This window comes from Arachis hypogaea, chromosome 3 (assembly GCF_003086295.3).
Source record: "Arachis hypogaea cultivar Tifrunner chromosome 3, arahy.Tifrunner.gnm2.J5K5, whole genome shotgun sequence".
NCBI lineage: Eukaryota > Viridiplantae > Streptophyta > Magnoliopsida > Fabales > Fabaceae > Arachis > Arachis hypogaea.
Genome location: NC_092038.1, coordinates 80591282 through 80604422, shown reverse-complemented (window position 1 = coordinate 80604422; position 13141 = coordinate 80591282). Strand labels below are relative to the sequence as shown.

Here is a 13141-nt window from a genome sequence, read left to right as displayed (position 1 = left end):
ACCTCAAATTTCATTATTGAAAGAAAACAAAGGAACAACAATCTATCCAAAACAAAATGAAGAATTACAATTATTAAAGCACATAACTAGAAAGAGGAGGAGGAGAAGATTAAGAATTGGTAAAGGAAAAGTGAATCAAAGCATGAATTAAACCTAGATCTAAGAAGAAAGATTAACCTAAACCTAATCCTAATTCTAGAGAGAAGTGAGAGCTTCTCTCTCTAAGACTAACTCTAAACTAATCCTAATTAGGCTCTATGATTCCCCAGATATCCTCCCCTTCAATCCTTGATCCTTTTATTCCTTTCTATCAGCAATTGGCGCCAAAATGGGTTCAGAAACCCTTCCAAATCGCCAGGCACGTGTTGCTTTAATGAAGTCATGTGCGGTCATCGACGCGTGCGCGCACGGTACGCGTGCGCATCCCTGGTCGATTCTGCAATGTGCGCGCGGGCGCCTTGTGCGCGTGCGCGTGCATGGCTGACTTTGCTTCTTTGACTTTTTATGCTTCTCTCCACTTGTATGCTTCCTTCCTTGCTTCCTTTGATCCATGCCTAGCCTATTTCAATCCTGGAATTACTAGCAAACACATTAAGGCATCTTATGGAATCAAGGAGAAATTAGAATTCATCAAAATAAGGCTTAAAAAGCATGTTTTTACACTTAACCATAAATATGGAAGAGATAACAAAATCATGCTAATTCATAGGCCAAATGTGACAAAAGGTTATCAAAATACTCTAAATTCAATACAAGATAAACCCTAAAAACGGGGTTTATCAGTACTCTCGCAGCTTCGCAATAAGCCTTTGCACCTGTAGCTGAAAGGGGTGGAGATAGGGGGTAAGAACTGTGAGTTCTTAGTAGGGTCGGGGTTAGGAGTTAAGTTCATTCTATATATACTTGGTCAGCAATAACAGTCAATAAGGTACCATCTAATTCAACAATTAAAGAACACTGAATTCAAAATAATCATTTAGCACACCCACAATCATAGAAAATTACACTCACAAACAAATATGCTCAAACAAGTATGATGCATGTCTATTCTTAGTGCAGGTAATGAGCTCATCTGTCGGTTTCGACCCGCTCCCGATGTAACTCAGCAACCTTTATCTGGGTTTGGTTTCCAGTGTCATAACCTCCGTAAGCAACCTCTGCCTTACAGGTGTGATTCTCTTGAGCCGATGTATTCAAACATAACCTCTGTAAGCAACCTCTATCTTACAGGTGAGGCTCTCTCTAGCCAATGTATGTAGCGATAACCTCTGTAAGCAATCTCTGTCTTACAGGTGCGACCATCCCCTGGATTGGTCGATGTATCTCTGGAAAACAAATCTCGGTGGACTCACCACCATATCTCTGCTCGTTTTCAGCAGGTAAACAATCATCTCTGCTTCTCTCCTTTTCTTTTCGTTCCTTTTTTTAAAACCAAAATCAGCTCTTTGAGACATTCTCCAAAACCTTTTAAAACAATTTTACTTAAACCAATTCTTCTTTTAAAAGACAAAGGGAAACTATTTATTAGTTAATCCTGTCAGCAAGACCTCTAGACTTTACGGGAGTAACAACCAATCTCATTTTCCTGAGTTCATCATAAATCCTTAACAATCATTGTTTTCTTAAATTGAATTTAATCAAATAAAGTTTTTAAATCAAATCAAAATCAAATCATACAAATTAGAAGTTTCGAACCAATTTCAAAACCAAAACCAATTCCAATTTCATCCTTAAAACTAATTCTTTAACTTTTTTCAAGACGTCGCAAAATGAAACAATTAATCAAAATTCAATTACTTTTAAAGTTCACTAAAACTCTTTCGAATGAAATTCTTAAGTCAAATTCAAAACATAAGCTCTTTTCATATTTAAATCAACTTTAAAACATAATACTCTTTTTGCTAAATAATTTAAAATCGTAAAATAATTCTTTTCAAAATAAATCAAACTCAAAACATATACTTTTCTTAAATGAATTAAACTCGAAACATAAGTATTTTCTTAATAAATCAAACAATATAACTTCTCAAATCCAATCTTTTTCTAAATAACATTTCAAACAAAGTCTTAAACTTTATAACAAAACTTTGGCAGCATCTCTTCTAAAACTTGAACTTTGTCACCCTTCTTGGATCCCATCCTAACTATTTCTCAAACTCTTTCAAATTATTTCCAATAAATCAAAATCATTTCTAATTTCAAAACATTTATAAAATCAAACCAATTAAAAATCAAACCGCCTCCAAAATCAAATTATTTTCATATCTTAAATCATATTATCAATTCATCAATTTATTTCTTATTAAATTTCAATGCCATCATCAAATTTCACTAATTCTATTTGATCACCAACAACATTCTAGCCCCAAATTCATTAAAATAATTCAGTTCTTGACTGCATTTAAACCGATCAAACCCCAAATTAATAACAAATATCAATATATCACAAAAATTCAATATAAATTCAGTCAAATTCAATCAACAATTAATCACAACATCAATTCACTTATCCAACACCAATTTAACTGATGATAAATTACCAAAATCCAACCTCTGTGCATAAATCACAACAACAGAATTTTTGAAAAAATTTTTGACTGAACTATTGAAAAAAAAACATCAAAAATTATCTGTGTCTTCTAAAATTTTAATTGGTCAAATTTAAAAGAAAAAGAGCTATGTCATTATCAGATTTCACCAAATAAATATAATGCTAACGTACAAAAAAGAAAAGAAGAATACAAATATTTTTATAAAATTAAATTTTTTATTGAAATTACAGATTACAAAAAATCAAAACCGAAAGTTCTTGGGTTCATGGTTCCCTCTCTCTCTCTCCCTTTATTTTTTCTTTCTTAACGTTAAAGCAAGAAATGAGATGCTGATGATGGTGATTAAATGATAAGGAATGTAAAGGTGTCATGGTGTTATATATATACATGCCACGTTTCTTTCTTTACCCCTTCAATGGCTTCGGCCAATTTTCTTTTTGTTTTCATTTGTTCAATAATAATAATAATAATAATAATAATAATAATAATAATAATAATAAATTTAAAGTTTATCTATTAAAATAATTTTTAATAAATAATTTAAACTAATAAAATAAATCATAATTAAATTAAATTTCACTATTAATATTTTTTATTTAATTATTTTAAATAAAATAATTTTATTAAAATAAAATTTCAACAAACATAATAATTCATAAATAATTAATTATTTAATTTTTAAAAATCTAAAACCTTACACTCTAGCTATGTAAAATAGTTTATTGTTGTCATTCAATTTGCGAAAGTTAAGTTTTTTAGAGGTATTTTGTTTAATTTCTATACCTCTTTTTATTGCTATTCTAAGTGTTGCCTTCTATGAGCTTTATTAAACCTTTTTGATAATACTGTGTAGGTCAAGTAGGTCTCTAAAATGTGATGTATGTCACGCAAATATTATTTAATTCTGATCTTCCTAAAATTATTGAATTCAAGCAGATATTAGCATAGTTTATTTTGTTGTTTTTGTTTCTATTTTTTAGTTACAACCAATCTAAAATAATATGTACATGTATTTGTATCATTTTTTTGTTAGTATGATTGAGCAAAATGTCAATGGTATCCAACTACTATTTATCGCAAATGAGGGTAAAGTGGTATCTTTGGAGGATGATTACATGAAATTAACTAGAAGATGCACTATTGAAGAGCTCTAAGATAACAATGAGGTTAACATTTATTGAGTTAGTTATTTTTATTTCATAAACTAATAAATAGAAAAAAAACAAAGAACAATTGTCAGATCTGTTTTGTTATGCATATTATTAATAAATTTTAAAATATGGGTTGCCTAGGAGGGTTCTTTTGTCATTTTTAGTACAATCAAAAGTATTGTTGAAGATAGAAGTTGGTGGTATTCTGTTTGTGTGTGTGAAAAGGATATCTATCCTCAAAATATTTTATACTACTGTGATTTCTGTGTGAAGCATATAACTAATATCACTTTGAGATAAAAAAATTTCAAACTGTATTTTTCATTCTGTTGTGGAGTGTTTATAAGAATTATATTTCATGTTATTATTTAATTCAAATCATTGTGTTTTTTTTTATTATACAAATTTAAAATTAAAATAACACTTGAAGATCATAGTGGAGAGGGTATTTTCGTTGTCTTTGATCGTGAAACATCTTATTTGTTTAAGAAATCATGTGCTGACTTGTTTATTGAGGTTCAAAAAGATGCAAGTGTATGTTCTTAGTTTTCTTTTTGTGTTGTTCAATTTATGTGGTTCATTTTTTTGTAGACATAGTCTTTATTTTGGTTGATATTTGTTGTTCAAACTATGTATTTCTTATGTTTTTTACCTTGAAAATAGTTTATATGTAGGGATATTTATCCTTCCATCTTTCAATGAAAAAAAGTTGCTACTAAAAATTGATACCAAAGATGTTGGATTTGATAAATTTTTTTGTATAGTTAGGAGAGTATGTGATGATTGCACCATTATTACTATATTTAAACTTCCTGATTATGATGCTAATGATGAGTCTACTCCAAAAAAGGTTACATATACATATAAGTATTTTTAGAATGTGTAAATTCATGTTTTTTTTTGTATTATGCTGTGGTCTCCTCTTCTTATCTTCTTTTTTTATTTTTTAACTCTGATGCTATGTGAATAGGAACCTACATTACAAAAATGTGTTATGTGAAAAAAGAGGTACCGATATTAAGAAAGAGTCATCAAGCACTTCTATCAAAAGAGATAAAGTTGCCGTTGAGTTTTCTGGAATTTTATCTAAATCACCAGTTCTTATAGATTTTTTGGCTGAAAAATAGCCTGATATTTTCGGAGGGACTGAGGTTATTGCCATAACTAATAATGAAAATGAAAAATTTGAAAAAAACACCCAATAATGACACCGTTAGTAATGATCGTTCTTCTGAATTGAATATATTGCTTAGCTCACCAGTAAAAGAAACTCAGGTGCTATTATATAATATTTTCTTTATCCTACTATATATACTGTTTATAAATGAATTTTGCATTGGTTGAGTGATTTTTATACCTTTATTAATTTTTGTGTCATAGGAAGTGTTCTCCGAAGTTCTTGATGCATCTTCCTACCATAGAGAGAAGGTTATTCATGAAGATCATGTTGTTACTTTCAAGGAAAAGATGAATTTGAGTCTCTAATTTGATGAGGTGGCTAATGAAACAAATGGACGTGGGTCCAAGATTACCAAAGTTGATGGAATTTGATTTAAGTTGTGGAGCTGAGTTGCTGTGTTTAGGTGTAGATATGTTATATAGTATATATCTATAAGTGTTTAGAAATACTTATAATTTCAAGTGGATCTAAATATAATCATGCTGGCTGGATACTGTTTTAATTTGACTTTTTTGAATTATGTCTAACTAATAGGATTGTTAGATATAGGAGTTTGTCTTGTGTGTTGGCTCAGGTCACGAGTCAACTAGGTTTATTGTTAACTTCTTCTTTTGTAATAGTGAATTTATTAGGGATTAGACACATTTTCAATGTTGTAGTCTATAGATTACATATTAGGATATGTAGTCAGGTTTTGAAATCCTTCTTATCATAGGAGAGATAGCCATATATAATTGTGTATATCAATATATTAATGAAATACAGCAGTTCTTATTATTATTATTAGTTTATTGTTGTGCTACCTTATTTTTTCATGTCAATCAGTTATAGGTGTTAAATAAAATACTTTATTTATTTTCTTTTGTGCCCTACAAACATGTGGATGGTTAGATAAATAGTTTGTTGCTGTGGCTCACAGATTTTGTTTCCAGCCCTTTCTTTTTTACTTCTTGCTTATAGAAACTTATGAATATGGATCTCTTTTGAGTAATGAATTAGTGGTAGTTCTTGAGGTTTATCTTTCAAGTTCTTATTTTATTTAGCACATATAACAAAGATATCTCAGAATTCTATTGGTGCCAGAGAATATAAGAAGAATTCTGTAAAAAGAAAGCAAGCACAGAAACACAAGAGGTCAGTACTGAATTGACCTTGGTGATATTTTTAATTTTTTCCCCAACTTCTAATGATTTCATATTTTTGGGAGTGTTTGTAATTTTTTTGTAATATTTTAGAGGTCTTCAATTCTTCGATGTTTCCTCTTTCTTTGATTGACTATTTGGATAAATTTTATTTTTCTAATTAGATTTTTGTAATTAATCTTTATGTTTCTAATAATTTATGTGTTTATTTTATATGTTTTTAATGTTTCTGTATATTTTTATGTTTTAGAAAATTTAGTTTGTAAGGTCCCAAATTTTTGAAAATTAAATGATGAGTGATTTACTATTTATCATATTCCTTAATAATTTTATTTAAAGAAAGTTATTTTCATAAAAGTAATTAAATTAAATTTTATAATATTTTACGTTTAAAAATTAAGATTTAAATTGGCCAGACCTAATACCATGAGAGATACAACGGTCGACTAACAACATTAATCAATAGACAATCATGCATTTAAAATTCAAATTCTTGTCATTTGGACAAGTCCTACTGCATGACAAACACACAGAGTATGCAGTAAAGCATAGTATGCCGAACATGACCTATGCAAGTACTTGCAAGCGCTGATTCTCCAACTGAAACATGTGTCCCTTTCTCCTGAAAGCCATTCTATATACACGGACGTTCCCGTACAATTTCTCATACATAAGCCCACGGCTTAACATTTTCACATCAACACCATAACTATTTCCTTTTCGTCACCCTCTCGTGACCTTTTAATCATTTCGTAAGCACACGTGCCGATTAATTTTTTCTTTTTCTTTTAAAACCAAAACCAAAACCAATCCCCCTTTCATCCTTAAAACTAATTCTTTAACTTTTTTCAAGATATCACAAAATGAAATCATTCAACAAAAATGAAATTACTTTTAAAGTTCACTAAAACTCCTCCAAATAAAATCCTTGAGTCAAATTCAAAACATAAGCCCTTTTCATTTTTAAATCAAATTTAAACATAATACTTTTCTTAAATAATTTAAAATCGTAAAATAATTATTTTCTAAATAAATCAAACTCAGAATATCTACTTTTCTTAAATGAACTAAATCCGACATATAACTATTTTCTGAATAAATCAGAAATCAAATAATACAATTTCTTAAACTCAATTATTTTTCTTCCAAATAAAATTTCAAATAAATTCTTAGGGTTTATAACAAAATTCCGGCGGCATTTTTCCTAAAACTTGGACTCAGCCACCATTCTTGAGTTCCATCCAAATCATTTTTTACACTCTTTTCAAATCATTTTTAATAAATTAAAGCCATTTCTAGTATCAAAATATTTATAAAATCAGTCCATTTAAAAATTCAACTGCTTCCATAATAAAACTATTTTCATATCTCAAATCATGTCATTAATTCTTCAAAATACCATATCTCAACAGTCCTAAAACCATTAAAACAACCACAATTGAGCTGTTCCTTGTAGTCAAACTAACAAATCACAAGCAACAATAATTATTCAACAAAGATTCACATAAAATTAATCGAACTCAAATAATAATTAGTTAAACCAACATTCACTTATCAAATTTATATTTAATCATTATAAAATTACTAAAACCCTATTTTTATATGAAATCAAAACAACAAAAGTTGTAAAGAAGTTTTTTGACCAAGCAGCTAAAGAAAATAATGGTAGAAATCATCCATGCCTTTTAGAATTTTAATTGGCCAAATTTAAGGAAAAAATGAACTATGTCACTGTCAATTTCTACCGATAAAAAATAATGTCAACGTGTAAAAAGAAAAAATACAAACATTTTTATCGAATTAGATTTTTTATTAGAGTATCGAATCTCAACAAAATTGAAGCCGAAACTCTTGGTGAAGGTCACGGTTTCCTCAAGAAAAGCTGTGGTCTCTCTCTCTTTTTTTAAGGCTCACTGAATGAAATAAAAGATAAGGTAAAACTGATAATTAGTGGTGATTAGAGAAAGGCCGTGTGTGTTCATTAATGAAGGGCTATGTGTCACATTTTTCTTTCTCCAAAGTAATTCAGTCATGCATGAAGATAAAAATGAAATTGGTAAATGTTAATGCATGATCAAGGGTCATTGGTCATTCAATGAGAAAAGGTATGTCTCAAGGTTTTATATATAAACTTATGCATAAAAGCCACGTTTTAAAATTTTCTTTCTTTCTTTGTTTCTTACCAAAACTAAATGAATAATAATAATAATAATAATAATAATAATAATAATAATAATAATAATAATAATAATAATAATAATAATAAATTTAATATTTATCTAATCAAAATATATATTTTTTTATAAAAAATTTAAATTTAATAAAATAAGTAATAATTAAATTAAACTTCAATAATTATAAAATTTTATTTAATTATTTTTGTCAAAAATAATTTTTTTTAAAATTATATTTTAATATAATATAATAACTTATAAATAATTAATTATTTAATTTTTAAAAATCTGGGATCTTACATCCTATCCTACTTATAAAAATTTTTGTCTTCGAAAATTGATATAAGATGAAAGAAGTTCAAACTAACTTTACTTTTGAACACATTAGAAAAAAAGTAAAATATTTTGGTATATATAAGACGTAACATATAAGGAAGAAACCTTAAGGTCTTACCATATATATATATATATATATATATATATATATATATATATAATTTTCAAATCCAAAATATTCTTATGGCTTAAAAATATAGAGAAGAAGTCTGGTGCAAACAAAAGATACAAGATAGGCTCGATGCAAAAAGGTTACAAGGCAGGCTGGTATTAGAACGACAGGTATATCGTTTGCAAACTGAACTCATACAAACTTTAGAGCTTCAGTTGCCTAAACTTCAACATGACGTAACTTCACTGTTGTAACACCCTAACTACCAAAGCTCACGCTTCCGGCTGCGCAATTCTGATAGCTCGGACATTACGACGACACTTATACTAATTAATACTAAAATATGAGCCTGTTTAAAACTTTAAACCACAATACCGCTCCCAAAAATACTTTCGTTCGACAAAGAACATCCATAGATACCATACAACTTACAAAAACTCTTACAAGATACATCCATATATATACATACATATATATAAGTAATATTACAAACATTAACCAATACAATTCCTATCCCTCTTACAGAATATATCAAGATAAAGACGAGGGTACAATAAATAATAACTAAGGTCATACAGAGCATCACAACAATAACTAAATAAATTCTTCGTAACTTCTGCGCCCATATCCTGAAAGGGGAAAAATGTAAGGGGTGAGAACATCATCCTCGAAAGGGTTCTCAGTAGAGGGTTTTTGGGAATTACTGTAATAGGATACATGAAGATAGACCGTACCAGTGATTAATAACCATCTTATGCCTCTTTTCAAAAACAACAGTTTACAATAAAAGTAAAGTCAGAAATCTTTTCTGAAAGAGGAACTGTTCAATTCTCAAAACATCAAAGCATTTCAAAAAGGTTTATCTATACTGAGCCAAAATGACCTTTCATATCTTATTCCAAACCAGAACCACAAAACTGAAATCAACCATCGGTCCATCTCATTCAACCACGGCTCTAGGCCCAAACAATCCAACCACAACCAATCCACCACAATCCAACAGAGTCCCAGATGCAAACACAAGTAGGAAGATGCAAACACAACAAACAGTTATTGCAAGTAGAACAATTAGCAGTTAATCACATAGGCAAACCAAGTACAATATGCATACCCAAACAATGTCACATAGATGCATATGATGCATGCCTGTCCCTAGTGGCTGATGATATCATCTGTCGGTTATAGAGCCAACCCGACAAGTCCTGGTAGCTAACCATTGGACTGTCCCTCTGTCGCGCATCCCCAACTCGAGTTATACTCATCATAAACTTGATCATAAACATGATCCATATCCATCACCCTCACTGGTGAATATTTTGGGGGCGAGCTCATCCGGGACTTTCACAGTGCCCGGCCACACTTACGACATAGGGTCAACAGAGTATCAAGTCTCAACCTGGAGCACGTGGTGGCTAGCCACTGCTACTACCCAGGGAAACCCTCATCTCCGATAGTGGAAGTGCAAACATCACAACTTATCAATATCTCAGCATAAATGCTTTCATTCTCAATCATGGATCAACATCCATCTCAGCCATCCGGCTCACGGTTCAATCCAGAACCAGCCAATATTAATAATCACACACAGCCATTCCGGCTCACGGTTCAATCCAGAACCAGCCAATATTCATATCATTCAAAGCCATTCCGGCTCACAACAAAACAGCACTTCCACATTCAAAATCATCAAATTATGAAATCGGCATTTAAGCCATAAATCATTTTCTCAATTCATTTCACTTTGAAATCAAGTTTCAACTCTTTTCAGCCTTGGCTTTAGAAATCTCGTTTCTCAAATCATCTCAGGCTCATAAGCCAAATTTACTCAAAGTGAGTTCCCTTTTTAAAACAGAGCCACTCTCGGCATTCTCTTTCCAAACTTCCAAACCATGGCAAGTTAAGGATTTATTTCAAAGCATTCAAAATCACCCATCCAACAATGGGATTTTATAACAAAAGTTTCTCGGCAGAGTCCCAAGTCTTTAGGGAAGGTCAACCTATATCAATTCCTTAAAATTCATTGAAACTCTTAAAATAATAGATTCTCGGTTCAAGTAAATAAAACTGAATTTACTATAAAACTCGCCATACAAAATCACAAGTTCCAACCCGGTCCAAAAATCAACTCATTGAAACGGAACCGGTTCATTTGAATCAAACCGCTTTCAGATTTCTTTTTGGAACCCATTTTTCCAACTCTTCCAAAATGCCTCAAACTTGATTACTCAATCAAAAGTCTAGGTTCCTTTAAAAATCACTAAAAACTCCTTTTTATATTGAAATCAATATTAAAGCATCATTCTTTCCTTCAGTGATTCAAACGGTAACAATAGTTCAGTTCTAAATAAGCCAAACTCAACATATAAGGTTCATCAAGTAAATTAAGCTTGAAAACATAAATATCCCCTTAATAAATCAAATAATACAATTTCTCGAATTCAACCCTTTTTAAATAACCTTTCAAACAAGACTAAGGTTTTATAAAAATTTCGACAGCACCTCCCCTAAAACTTGGACTTTTGCCACCCGGTTCGGGTCCCAACCAAACCATTTCTCATTCCTTTTCAACAGCTCAAAACCAGAAATCAATTTAAAGCAAGCCAAATCCAACAATCGCCTCAGTGGCGTATCTCAAGGATACCATTCAAAATCAACTCAATATCAATCGATATAACTCATTTCCAAAGCTTTAAAGAAACGGTTCAATAACAAATCATTTGTCCAAAACCAAATCAATTAAAATAAACCAGGCTGAATTCAAAAGAGCATTCGACTTTTCACATCATTGAAATAATTGACTCAATTCAAACCAATCCTCAACGGTTTAAACTCAAATTTCAAATCTTTAAAGAATCAACTTCAAAACATTATATTTCACAAAGCCGCACAACAACTCAGCCAAACCAACATTCATAATCATTCAAGTCAATCAAATAATACACAAGGCAGATACAATCACCAAATACACAATATCTCACATCAGTATCCATATGTAATAATTCCAATATACAAAACATAGTTTTTGAAAAGCGCCCCTACCTCAAAACGCAATTCCATAACTCAAACGCGCCACAAGAAGTCTCTATCAACCTGAAGTTACCGGCAGCTCACATCACAGCTTTGTTCACTTTCGCGGCAGCAATTACAACCCTTACGCGCAACATGTGGCTCCGATAGCTTAATCCTAGAAAATATTATTATTGCGAAACCTTAAAACACATCATGGGATATGAACTGGCAAGGCCTCGAGGCAGAAGTACTTACGGTAACTAAAGAATACTGACCGAACCAAAGAACACAAGCCTCAGCGATGGTTCCATTAGTAGTTCCAGCAACAGATGAAGCAGTCCCCAAAACGAATACTACTTGTAACATAAATCTCCAAACAGAGCCAGCAACCATCTCCAGTAAAGGCAGCGACAATGCAACTTACTAGAACCATTTTATTCAATACAACTAGTGTCAGCAACAATGCTTCTAGGTAGGAATGAATTGATGGAACAAGAGAGAATCGGAAACAGGGTAAGGCTTACCTAACAGCAGCGATTCCAAATGGAGCCAGGGCAAGATCAGAGCAACACTAACTCCACAGCGGCAGTGTCGCCTGGTCAGAATCCAAAACCCAGGAGCAGAGGCAGAAAGGCATCTCCTTTCCCTGATTCACGCGGCGCTGTTCTTCGTGGTGCTCAATCGGCGATGGCATGAGCTCCGGCGGCAGTGGACTATGGAGAGGTCAACAGCGGCGAGGCAAGGCGCGGTGGTGACGCAGCTGGCGGTGGCTCTAACAGCGGCGACAGCAGCAACGTCCTCCACCCCCGCGCGGGTGCCCTCTGATCGTGGATCTCCGAGAACAACGATGACGGCGCGGCCACACAGAACGGCGACAGTGACTTCTCCTCCTCGCGACGGCGACGGGTCGGGACGGGCGGATCTGCGGGGATGAGTCAGACCCGCGCCTCCTCTTCCCGCGACTAAGCTCCCTCACTCCCGTTCTTCCTTTGGTGTGCCATGGCGGCGGCGGCTGGCAACTCGGCGGCGACGGCAATGCCCACCATTGCTAGCCATGCCTTTCTTCCTCCCCTGCCTCCCTCTGCTTTCCCCCCGTTTCTTTCTAGCCCTTTCTTTCTTTTGCTTTCATTTTGTTTGCAGCTGCTGCTGCTGTTAGGGTGCTGGTGTGGTTGAAAGGGAACCAGGCAGGGTTTTTAGGGTTAGGGCTTCTCTTTCAAAAATTAGGGTTATGGGCATTTTAGTAATTTCAAATAAAAATAGGGATATTATAGTAATTAGAAATAAATTCTAATCCATTAATAATAATGTATAAAAATAATATTTGCTCATCAATTTCATAAATTATTTTCAATAAAATGTCCCCACCAAATAATTAGAAATAATATACTTATTTTCCAAAATAACAACAGTAATATTTGAAATATTACTTATCTAATCCAAATCATGTAAAATCCCTATTATTTCATAACTGCCAAATTTATAATC

At 32.1% G+C, this 13141-nt stretch overlaps 1 long non-coding RNA gene across 1 annotated transcript; it reads right to left on the bottom strand.

The window, feature by feature from the left end:
• Positions 1-9037: 9037 nt before the first annotated feature.
• Positions 9038-12860, bottom strand: LOC112790682 (uncharacterized). Its single transcript, XR_003196772.3, has 4 exons — positions 12181-12860; positions 11912-12079; positions 11687-11831; positions 9038-9276 (listed from the first exon to the last, which is right to left on the bottom strand). It is a non-coding gene; the product is annotated as an uncharacterized lncRNA (long non-coding RNA).
• Between the last annotated feature and the right edge of the window lie 281 nt (positions 12861-13141).